The sequence below is a fragment of the Ixodes scapularis genome, unplaced genomic scaffold (assembly GCF_016920785.2).
Source record: "Ixodes scapularis isolate PalLabHiFi unplaced genomic scaffold, ASM1692078v2 PGA_scaffold24__2_contigs__length_7659602, whole genome shotgun sequence".
In the NCBI taxonomy this organism is placed as follows: Eukaryota; Metazoa; Arthropoda; class Arachnida; order Ixodida; family Ixodidae; genus Ixodes; species Ixodes scapularis.
Genome location: NW_024609851.1, coordinates 6,566,006 through 6,578,073, shown reverse-complemented (window position 1 = coordinate 6,578,073; position 12,068 = coordinate 6,566,006). Strand labels below are relative to the sequence as shown.

General features: G+C 46.0%; 1 long non-coding RNA gene across 1 annotated transcript; it reads right to left on the bottom strand.

Moving 5' to 3' along the window:
• Nucleotides 1-881: 881 nt before the first annotated feature.
• Nucleotides 882-10,721, bottom strand: LOC121836303. The gene is made up of 3 exons (XR_006077866.1): nt 10,595-10,721; nt 10,102-10,174; nt 882-986 (listed from the first exon to the last, which is right to left on the bottom strand). It is a non-coding gene; the product is annotated as an uncharacterized LOC121836303 (long non-coding RNA).
• Nucleotides 10,722-12,068: the final 1,347 nt, after the last annotated feature.

Genomic DNA, 12,068 nt, shown 5'->3' with positions numbered 1-12,068 from the left:
CGCCTGAGAACATAGATGGACATGTCATGGAAGATTTTATTGAAAGATTTTATTGCTGCCGCTGGGGGAATTGTCATTAAATTAATATATACACAATACAAAAAAATCCCCTTGGCTGTTACAAACAAAACTGTACTGTAGTGAACAATTAGTTGCTGTCATCTTCCCCCGGAGGTTGGGCCAGGTGCTCGGCCCGGGACTCGGCCTGGAGCTGGGGCTGGGGCTGGGCCTAGGGCTGAGGCTCGGCCTGGGTTTGAGGCTGACGCAGAGCGTGGTCGGATAGCGGAAGGATGACCTCTCGCATGAAATCAGCGTTTTGCTACATGGAGAGGAAACCCTCCTGGATGTTCTCTGCGATCCGGTCTATGCCCTCCGTCTGCTGCCCCGCGTTCTGCGCGAGCTGCCCCATGTTCTGTGCCAGCTGGTCCAGCCGCTCAAGGAGCTGCCTTATGCCGAGCGTGATCTGAAACATGATTTGCAGATTTCTTGACTTCCAACATCTCATGCTGGTTACCAAGACTTTGCTGACACCAACTATTGGCAGCTTATGTCTCAAGTAAGTCTGTGTTTAATCATGTTACTGTGTTTCAGGGATTTTTCAACATTACCTGTCCCTGGAACCTTTTGTCCCTTGAGTCGCGGCCTACGTTGGCGTCGAGCAGGCGTTGCTGGTTAGCCACGGCCGAAAATCTGGCCTCGTCCCGCCTCTCCTGTCGAGAGGCTCGAGGGACTCGACGAGGCAGCATTCGGCGAACCGTGGCTTGCCTTGCTCGAGGCTGTGGCATTTCTGCAGGGAAACATAGTTTAGATCAGTAATAAGTGTGGTCATGTTCATGTTGCTGACGGTTTTAGTTCTCCTTGGTCAAGTAAGGTATCTTACAGGTTGAGGTAGATGCCTCGTGATCCCCGTCCTCCTCCTCCTCGAGTACCTCCCCCGCATCCTGTGAAGCTGGGTGCTCCTCTGCCGGGGTGCCCACAGGCTGCACCTACGTGGCACATTTATCGTTATGCGTTTGCACTGCATGCACTGTAACATATGCAATCTCTTATGTTTTTTTATGGAATGAAATGGAGCTATGCTCCAGCTTTAGATTCTACGCAGGTTTGCCCCTGTAGTAACTTTTGTAGTTTGTTGTCGAAACAATACTGCAAATATGACTTGTGGTAAACCTTTTGTGAGCGCCAGGCAACTAGCTGCTTCCTGTCGTGTGCGTATTACCCTATAAGAGTTGTACATGTTGCATACTAATGGGAAAAACAGATAAGTATATGATTCATTGCAGCAGCTGAATGTAGCTGGAAGTGCTGTGGCTGACGCTAGGATGTACAGTGCCCCTCAAACTTAACGCCGCCACTCGGTTACACTCGGTTACGCAAATATTGATCCATTGCATGCTACCCAAAGATAAATTGGTCGCTGCAGCTGCTCGAATACCTTCCCCTGTTGGGTTCTTATCGGGGACGCAAATCTTCACCAAGTAGTTCGACCACTAGGTTCAGGAATAGCTCAACAAATGAATAAACCGGACGATCTAGTGGCGGCGTTAAGTTTGAGGGGCACTGTACCACTCCCATTTACATGTCATTTCAATCACCTTTTATGTAAAGGAACCACCTTAATACAGCTCTCATCAATGTTTCTAGGTCTACGCAAACTCGCGTCCAAACCCAAGAAAAATATTTGGCAGTCCAGAATGAATTTTGAAGTTCAGACTCCCCCTCCTCTCCTGGATATGGCCCTGAGCCCAGGAACTATTTACATACACGTCCCATAGTTTTTAACAGTTATCACATGTGCAGCCCTTTCAGGGTTAGCCTATACAAGGACAAGTCAATTTGCCCTCTGTACACCCTAGAGTTGGCGGGATTTTGAAAGGGACCGGTAAATAAATTAACCATTTGTTGCTTCTATATATCACTTTAAACAATGAATATTGTAACCCACCAATAAAACTATCAACAAATGTTCAGAAAGCTGAACCCACATTCGGGACAACGTAGGAAACGAAGTGCCGATCCTGCTTTCTTCACTTCTTAGGTAAGTTTATTGAAATGTTACTGCAATGCTTCAATTAATTTTAAAATACAGATTTAAGCGTTCACTTTGTACACTTGCCCCGCCTCCTGGAACTCTGCAGAAATAGGAAATACATGTAGAGTGTTGTGCTGTTCCCTGGTCAGGTACGTATCTCCACCTCCGGAAAGTAGGGTACACGAAACTCGGGGCGCCCAGGGCGGAGTCTACCCCGACAATGCACAGGATACAAGGGTAGGTCGATGAGAGCCACGCCAGGGAGAAGCCTCCCCCAGTTTTGCGGCTTTGAATACAAAAGATATATATCAATAACTCTGTCCCGAGTATCTATCTACTGCCTAGCTTACCTCTAAGCCTCGACGACTGAGCACCGCTTGCGGGCTTTGCAGACGCGGTTCAGCCAAACCTTCTGCCGCCGATCTGTGTTGCGCGGCGTCCCGATGTGGTTCAGGCGTCTGGTCAACTCGACCCACAACCTTGCCTTGTCATCTCTGGTCAGGTTAGGCAAGAGGTCAGAGGCCCCACGAGCCAGTTCGCGATGCTAGAACATAAAATTGTCCATTTCTTCTTTTTGTAATGAATTGACCTGCTCGCAGGGCCCTCTCTCGCTTGCCTGATCAGACATGACAGACATGATTGAGACGGTAAATTGTCGTCCGCTATCAGTTTTCGAAAAACGCGCGCGTCCGAATCCCGCAATTCTTGCCGGCAGCTTTTACATCACATAACCTCGGTTTCACTTTTATCTTCAGTCCAACTAAAGAAAAACGTGCTATTTCATCAGCATTCAGAGGTTTTTGTACTTACAACGTGGTGTAAAATAAATTATATGTGACGATGAGCGTCGCATTCCCTTGGCTACTGTCGGCTCGGTGGAAGTACAAGAGTCGTTGGCTTGGTTATCTTGGTTCGCTCCTTTGGCTTTCTGTCTTCACTGTCGTGCATTGGAAGTGTGTCGTAGTTAATTACTACGATGTCGTCACGGCGTCAGAATGTGAGTTTCCGCGATGCGTGGTGTTGCTAAGATACGTTCATTCACACCTACGTCACTTCCTTCTTCCAAGTCTCCTGGGAGTCCAAAAAGCGCAACATAGCACCCCAGTGCTTGGCGCATCTCCCGCGCAGAATCGCAACCTTTTTGGCTCCTGATAGGCCAAAAGAGCCCGTAGCATATGATGCGGTTCATTTAAAGTTGAAGCAGAGTAGCCGCGATGTACGCGAACCGTTGCGACGATGCGTGATATTGAAAAATAAACAGAGAAAAAATACCTCGGAAGTTTTTCCAGTTTTAGATATTGCTATTTGAGACATGAATGCTGTAAATGTCATGGAGGGATCGATTTGTTGACACTATTATTGCGTTCATTCGGCTCCCTCTCTACACTAAAACACTGATCTTTTCATTTTCGAGACTTGCGGTTTTCTAGAGAGCTTCGTGACAACGCCAGTCGTTCCTTGGCGCACTGAATCCTGCAAAGCCAATAAACTACACCCAAAACCACTCCTTTGTAGTTCCAAGGAATCCTGAAGCCAGTGAATACAGTGAAGCGGCACAAAATTCTTAAATATCGGTGGCCGCCCGCCTGTCTACCCTGGTCGTCTCGGACCAAAAAGAGACAAAAGGCGCCAAGAAAATCCATTCCCTGGCAGTCCCGTGCAATTACGGTGCCCGGGAAATACAGTGAGACGCCATGCTGGCAGTTCACCGAATTCCCTGGGTAGTCCCGGTCTAGTCTACTACAGCCAAGGTCCAATCTTGGCCCCATAAGTAGTCTAAGCAAGTGTGCAGCCTGGGGTGTACCATGTTGTAAACTCTCTATTCAAGAATCTATCCAAAATAGAACTTCCCAATTGACACCTTTGCCCTCAAATAAGTATTTATTAAAGTTTGCCAATCAGTTTTAATTCATGAATAACTTATTTAATTACAGCGTCTTCCTAGCAACCTTTTTATCAAGACGCCTTCTTACAACAGTGATTTTTATTGCGTAGAGTACTTCATTCGGTTTTAAGGCTTGGTTTCAGAAAACGAGGCACCCTGATACCTTGCGCCAACACATTTTCAATGTTCGTAACCCATTGGCTAAGACAGGCCAAGGTTGGTCAGCCTAAGTCAATTGATTACCAATGATGGTAAGCCATTGGCTAAGAAACGCCACTGATGGCCAGACGAAGCCAATCATTTACCAACGTTGGTAGGCCACTGGCTAAGGCAGGCAAATGGTGGCCAGCTTAAACGAATCGATTGCCAACGTTGGTAACCCATTGGCTCTATTACAGTTTACCCAAGCAGCAGATTATGACCGACTTAAGCTTGAGCCAGACTGGGTTGCCGGGGAAGTTTCACTGGGCTTAGATTGTTTTGACCCATGGCCCTAGGCAGTCCCATCCTGGTATACCAGTCTGGCGACCACCAGCAGTTCTTTGTATAGACATGGACTGGCTCACCGCTGGAGTTATCGCCTCGGCCAGGCGGGAAGCTCAGTGGAACACCAAGCTTGGCTCTTTATTGTGTTTACAGCATGGGCCAGGTTAGTTGTCGAGTGGTCAGGCAAGCTTGGCTAGACAGTAGAAATTCAACCCGGACCAGCAAGGGAGTTACCGGCCCTATTGAAAAATTTTGCAAACTGGACCAGTACAAACAGGATTACTGCCACTGGTTAATTGGTTGAACTGGACAAACTGAAACTGTGCATACTGGTCTTACTGTGAAATTGGGGAGACAGGTCTTACTGTGAAAATGTGTATACTGGTAATACTGTAGAACTGTGTATACTGGTAATACTGTAGAACTGTGTACACTGGTCCACTCCATGCAGTTAAACCAGTTTCACTTGTCAGATTGAAAACAGAGGTGGTAAATGAATAAAGTTAACTTTATTTAACGAAATGCATACTGCAGACCCTGAAAAATAAACATACAGACATATTTAGAATGTAACAAAATCGTCAAGATATTATTCATGTGTTCAAGCCTGTTGGCGAGATTTTTCACATCTTCTGGAGTTCCGGGATTCCGGTGGTGGCTAACATAGTAGCCCAAGGCATCTGAAATAGCAATAAACATCAGTAATTGGAACCATGGCAGATTTTTTTGCACCCGTCCGTTCTAGGAAGGTATGTAACTAATGCCACGAATAAAAATATGCACTATCATAAACAGTATGAGAGAATATGGAAGCGTGTGCCAATCGTACATGTGCTGCCGGTCTCCCGGCAATTAATTATAAACCGCATGTAAGCGATTTGACGAGCGACAACGATCCGCTTCGCTGTCGTTCGGTCACTCCTGCGACGCGGCAAACCGCACGAAAGCGACGGGAGCAACCGACAAAGGCGATTAGCGACGATTTCTAGAAATCCAAAAACCGAGCGACGCGACGAGCGATTGTGGGAAATCTCCACTGCTCGTCGCTCGCTTAATCGCTTACATGCGGTTCAGTCTTTGCGCAAAGCAACGCCTAGAAATTAAAATATTCTGATGTTGTTATCCCCTTCCTGCCTCCCCAGTCTGTCGTCCGCAATGCAACTCGCAACCACTCTGGTAGAGGATCTCTAAAGCTGCATGTACACTGGCGGTTGTATTACTAGCATAGCTGTTCCAAATCGGGTTGCAGAAAGGTTCAGTTTCACATGCACCTGATAATGAAAATGAATCCAAATGGTCGAGCATGCTTACCTGGCTCACTGCCGCGGAGAAAGAGATAGCCATTGCCCACGCTGCAATGGGGACGGAGTGAATTCCGAACACGCCGTTCTGGGATGCAGCCATTTCGCACGCGAGCGATTAGAACTCAGGCGGAGGACGTCATCAGCCACTGGAACCTTCGCCAGAGGAGCACACAAGGCGCCGGCAAACTATCTTATACAGACACAGCGTAAAGACGACTTGTAACTTTTGCAAGCAAACCAGCAGACAGCAGCGCGAACAAAGACCCAAATGCGCGCCAGATTCGTTTTCTTTTTTTTTTTTCTTTTTTTGGGGGGCTGGGTGGGCAGGGTTAAGAATTATTGCCAATTGCCGCCGCCGACTCAAAACTGGCGTTTCGAGCAGGCGCGAGGGCCGCGACGATTAGCCCGCGCGCTCCCTGTCCTGGCACGTGAGCAGCTCTACCCCTTCAAGGCATTCGCGCTGCGCGCGGGGACACTGCATCTCCAGTCTCGGGGTCCTGGCGCACTCCAGGCATCTGACTCACCTGCGCATTGCACCTGCGGGTGCCGGATTTTTCCTGCGCTTTTCCAACATCATGTAGGAGGCTCCCCGCCTCGGGCACTTGTGCTGGAAGCGGCTTCTCAGTGCAAGCCAGGGTGAATAAAGGCCGCGGTAGAAAGCAGGAAAGTTATAAAGTTTGAGTTCGACCAATTTCGACAGTTTGATTTCCAATTTGTCCGGTACAATTCCACTACAACCAGCTCATTTCGGGTTTGGCCTGTTCATATCCAAACTGTTTTCAAATCGGAATTTTTCAATGGGGAAAACGTTATTTCTTATGTCTCTAGCTAAAACAGACTTCTTGCACTGAAACGTCGCTTTCTAGTGCAAGGGCTCGTGTCACAAAGCACCAAAAATATGTTAAGAGAACTCTCATACGAATAAAAATATAAGTCAATGAGTTACACGAACGATAGAGTAACGGTGGCTTTCAACGGGCATTCTGGGTCCAATAAAATACGAGCTTGAGCCAAGGAACATAGCATAGCGGCAATTCCCTGCCATTCCTTGGCTCAACCTATCTTTGATCTGGACACATGCCCGGACACTGGCTGTTGCTCGTATTTAGTGGACCAGGGAATTCCTACGAACCACCGTGGAACCTCAAAGCTTGGCGGAGGCGTTGCTATTTTCGCCATATCTGGCCGTGGAAAATCAATAGACACCCAGGGTACTTCAAATACTGGCATCGGCCTGTTTACACTGGCCACCAATGACCAAGGAAATTGATTGGTCAACCAGAGAAGACGTTCCCTGGCAGTTCCGTGGCTTTCTGGAGCAAGGAAAGATTGTGAAACGCCAGGCTGGCATACAGCCGTAAATGGCCTGGCAGTCGTGACCAAGCTATCACAACTAAGGGCCAATCCTGGACCCAGCAGAACCAAGCAAGTGTGCTACCTGGGTATATTTCTACGGGCGTTGTCACTACCGCGGTCATTACTGCAGTTGTCTTATTTTGTACGCACTTTGAAGTGATTTTTGGTCAAAGAGACATAATGCCCCAGCTTCTTCTGTTATGTGTGGCGAGATAACCTTTGTTTGCAGATTGTAATGCGCATCAACTTAAATCATACCCTACCTCAAACATATGGTGTTTGAGATCTTAATTCAACAGGCTTTTTTATTCGTGAAGACATGTAATTGCTTAATCAATCGCTGGATAATTGTTTTAAGGTTTTATTTTTTGCTGAAAAATATTAGTGCTTTTTATTTTATTTTTACTTTTGTCCGGTTCGGTCTGAATTATAGGCCGTGTTTTGCGGCTCAGCAAAGCGGGTTGCTTTGAGATTTTTAAGATCACATACAGCTGACAATACGCCCGTGTCATAGATACTGGGGAGGCGGGTGGAAAATGGGCATAAGAGAAGAGGCACTTTGCTTTTTGACTTATAAACATACACACAAATCGAAGAAAGCGTGCATTTTGAATTTCCGTGTGAAATTTATTGACCATAACAATCAGTTTTGGGATGACGCGCGTTAGTTATAGTCGGTGACAGGTGGAAAAATCTCATCCCATCTCTTTCCACTTTTGCAGAGTGAAGGATCGGGAGGAGGCGATCTCCTCCCCAGCGTTTACTTTTAATCTGCCACCGACTACGGCGTTTTCTTTGTGGACGTTCAAAATTGCTACAGCTCGCAATGCACACAGCGTTCGAATTCAGTTGCTAACTTGCTATGCGTGTGAAAAGAGAAGAATCGTCCCCCCCCAGGAGCCATAGCTACAGACTGTTCGCAGCGTGCGCGATCAGTACATTAAAAAAAAACTAAGCCAATTAATTATAACGTTGGTAAGCCACTGGCTAAGACAGGCCAATGTTGCCCAGCCTAAGTCAATCGATTACCAATGTTCGTAACCCATTCTCTAAGACAGGCCAATGTCGGCAAGCCTAAGCCAATCGATGACCGATGATGGCAGCTCACTGGCTAACATAGACCAATATTGGCCAGCCTAATCCAATTGATCACCAATGTTTGTAACCAATTGGCTAAGACAGGCCAATGTTGGCTAGCCTAAGCCAACCGATGCCAACGTTGGTAAGCCATTTCCTGAGATTTGTCATAGTTGGCCAGCCTAAGCCCATCGATTGCCAACGTTGGTAAGCCATTGGCTGAGATAGGCCAATGTTGGCCAGCCTAAGCCAATCGATTGCCAGCGTTGGTAAGCCGTTGGCCAATACAGGCCGAGATTGACCAGTATATTCAGTGTACCACTAATATCGGTAGTACGATGGCCACATTGGCCCAACATTGGATTATTGTTCGACAATTAAATATCACTGTTGGCCCGACGTCGTGTGCTGTCTGGGGTGGGATTTATGGGGGATGGAACTTAACACGACTAAAGGAAAGGCCATGAGGGTATCGAGTAATTGTAATGTTCCTTATTCTTGCTTTCTGAAAAAATGTCCCCTTACTTTCTCTCCCTTCTTATAAATACTTAGGTGGCTATGTAAGCTCAGATATTTCCTGGCAAATGCATGCTGACTATGATATTAATGACGCTAATCGAATGCTGAGTTATCTAAAACGAAACTTTTCACTTGCCCTTCATCTTTGAAACTAACACTGTACAAAACGCTTGTACGCGTTTTGTACAGGGTTAGAACAAAACACCCTGGAATCAGTTCAGGTTCGCTCTGCTCGGTCTGTTTTTAGAAACTTTCATTGCACCGCAAACGTGAGCTCCATGAAAACTAGCCTATCGTTGCCTAACCTCAAATTGCGTCGCAAAATAGCTCGCTTTTGTCTCTTTCATAAGATATACCGTACTAACTCATTACTTCACAGTCGACTGCTGAATCATCCGTCTTTTATTTCGTCATGGATTGATCCTATCTATAAATTAGACATTCTAAAATGTAACTCTAATGCACTCTGAGAGTCATTCATTCAAAAACCTTCAGTGGATGGGAACGACCTTCCCGCATCTATCGCAACAATTGTTCCTGACCATTTATTTATACAGCCATAAATAATCTATACTGCTCAGATTGACCTGCAAAGTGCATTAATGCCACTAACCCCCACTCCCCTCTGTAATGCCGATGGCCTTGAAGGTATTCTAAATAAATAAATAAATAAATACACCAACTGCTCATCAGGGTACAGTGTACCAGCAGAGGGCATATGTCTGCATATGAACATGTTAGTTGGCGCTCCAACAGTCTAATCGATAAAAATAGGTACTACTCTGAGCCAAAAACCCCAAAACGCCAATTTCGTCTTGGCACTAACAGTGGCACACAGCATATATTTTACTGACTAAAGGCTACTCAATCATTATTTTCAGCTGCCTAATCAAACTAAATATTCTCCCGGCTTGCATTTTTAGAAAAATCTCTAAATTTACAACAACTATAAATACAACTGCTAAAGGAAGCAATGGCGAATCAAACAAATCAATTTGCCTGCTCTCCAGTAGCACGACATCTCTGGCAGGCAGGCTTGCAGAATGACAAAGCAGTCTAAAAAGCAGAGTTCGTCCTTTGCCATTTGTTTTCGTGGTGCAGAGCAAGTGCTGGAAGGAGGCCTCACGGCATCCATTTTTCACAACCAAATTTCTTGCAATCAGTGGAGAACACGTTCGAGCAATGAACCTGCCACTGGCATAACGTTTGAGTGCTGCCCGTTGAGACTCAAATAAATTTGTAAACAAAAACAAGGAAGACGAATCTTCATAAAAAATCCGCAACTTTGGCAAAGAGAAGTCATCGAGCCAAAAATATGTGGGATACAATTAAACAGCGTCTATTCGTGTCCTTAACCAATTTTGAGACAAATCGGCGACAAGAAAAAAAAAAAATAACGCCCGAGTACCATTAAGGGAAAGAAAGAAAGGATGCATACTTACCACAAAATAAATTTGGGACAACCACAGGCAAGAATTTCTAGTGAGGCTCTCAGAGGGGCTCCCTGCAATGGGCCTGCGCAGATTACAGAACAAGATCTCGTCAAAACAGTAGCCATAAGGTGCTTCATGCCATAAAGTTCCAGACGCAGCTGCGATTGTAATTAAAGTGCATTTTATTTCTCCGCAGAACAGAGAGTTTAACAGGTAGCATGCATTCATTAGGTGATAATGTCATAAATACGACGACTTTTCAATGCAGCATTATATGACCAAATTGTTAACCGTGCCGGGCAAAACTAAAAACCGGAAGTATTACTTAAAACTATCTCAGTTTAAAGTTAACCACGGCAGAAGCTTCAAGCCATCCTTGCGAGTTCAGCGCAGAAAGCAAGCCATATGACGTATTTGGACGCCATTGTACGGTGAGCTATTAATCAAATGTCACGCTCTCTTTGGTGTAATGGCTTGTAGCATAACTGGCCGTATAACTCACCTGCACAAACCGCACACGTGTAGCTTTCACGAACTTCTTAAACAAATATGTAAAGCTTAAAAATATCGCGCGTGTATAACAGTGAAAAAGCGATAGCAGCATGGTGGAGCCATATGGCTCCACCAAGGTCCATTCATATAGGTCGCGAAAGTGGAGCAAAAAAGCGGCCCAAAACCAATCATCAGCGTCATCACCCTGGAGGCCGCGCTACCGCAGCGCGACTATGTTTTGCGCGGCCAAACACTAAGCTGATAAAATATTAAAAACACACTTTCGGTGTCTAATATAGTTGACTTTAAATCAAAGTATCATTTTTTAATTAGAACATAGTTTAAACATGTTTAGGGTGGCGAATTTTTCAGGTTATGTTCAATATGTATTATGTTGTGCATACTCATTACAACATCTACAACGTCGCTATGTTTCGCCGTCGGCAGAAGTTCGCAGTCCTGATACGTTTCGTGTTTGCATTGTTTGCGTTTGCCGGTGCGTCTACATTTCTCTAGCTCCGGTCAAACTTTCACTTTGCAATCGTTTAACGAATTCGTGGTCTTGAGTTTTCCCTCGTGTCCGAGGGCAAAACGGTTTGTACCAGTTAAAGCCTATTCCGCCGTTCTGCGGCTTTTGTCGTCGAGCGCCCGCCGGGCGCGTTCAAGGGTCTGTTCGTCGGGACGATGCGCCCGCCCCATGTAAAGAGGCGCTGCGCGGTAGGTCGATGCCGAAGTGATGACTGCACCGCTGGCATCACACTCCATCGTTTTCCTGTAGACGCTGCAAGGTGAATCTTGTAGCAGCGGTGTCCGCTGCAACTATGTATGATGTCCTGATGTCCGTTGTCCGATGATGTCTGGTAAGCTCTTGACCTCTTCTATGGGCACTCATGCATGCTCATTTAGTAATACACACCCGTTGATCGAGCTTTTTTTGGGCCCAGTCTCCCTTCCAAGCTGCGCGAGACGAAACTAATATTAGATAATAGTGGCCGCTCTGCTTGACCTCTGCTGAACGGCTGCGTGACCTTATAAACCTAATAAGAAACAATGTCTGAACATTTCAGTTTTAATGAACTTTTATAATATGGTGTGAACACTAAAACGTCCTTTCTGCTTGTAATGTGTTTGGTGTCGTCCCTCTAACATGCTGGCGACTATCAGGTCTACTTGCTGTGGATGTCGTGCTCGGGAATCCAGTAATGTAATCGTCTGCGTTGTGAACCTATCTAACCTCACGGGCACACAGGTGTGCTCCGCGCTCATGGCGTTCGCTGGATCCAGACGGGTACCAAGTACAATGATGTCACTAGTTTATCGCTAACATTATTGTGTAATCTTGTTTCTTTCTTAAGTATCCACTTTAGCCCAGGGTATTCAAAGTAATACACTGCTTCACATTCAGCCGGAGGGTCTGGGTTGAGTTCTGCCGGAACACAAGCCTACAAAACAAGACACCACAGCAGCTGCGGGAACGGGCGGTA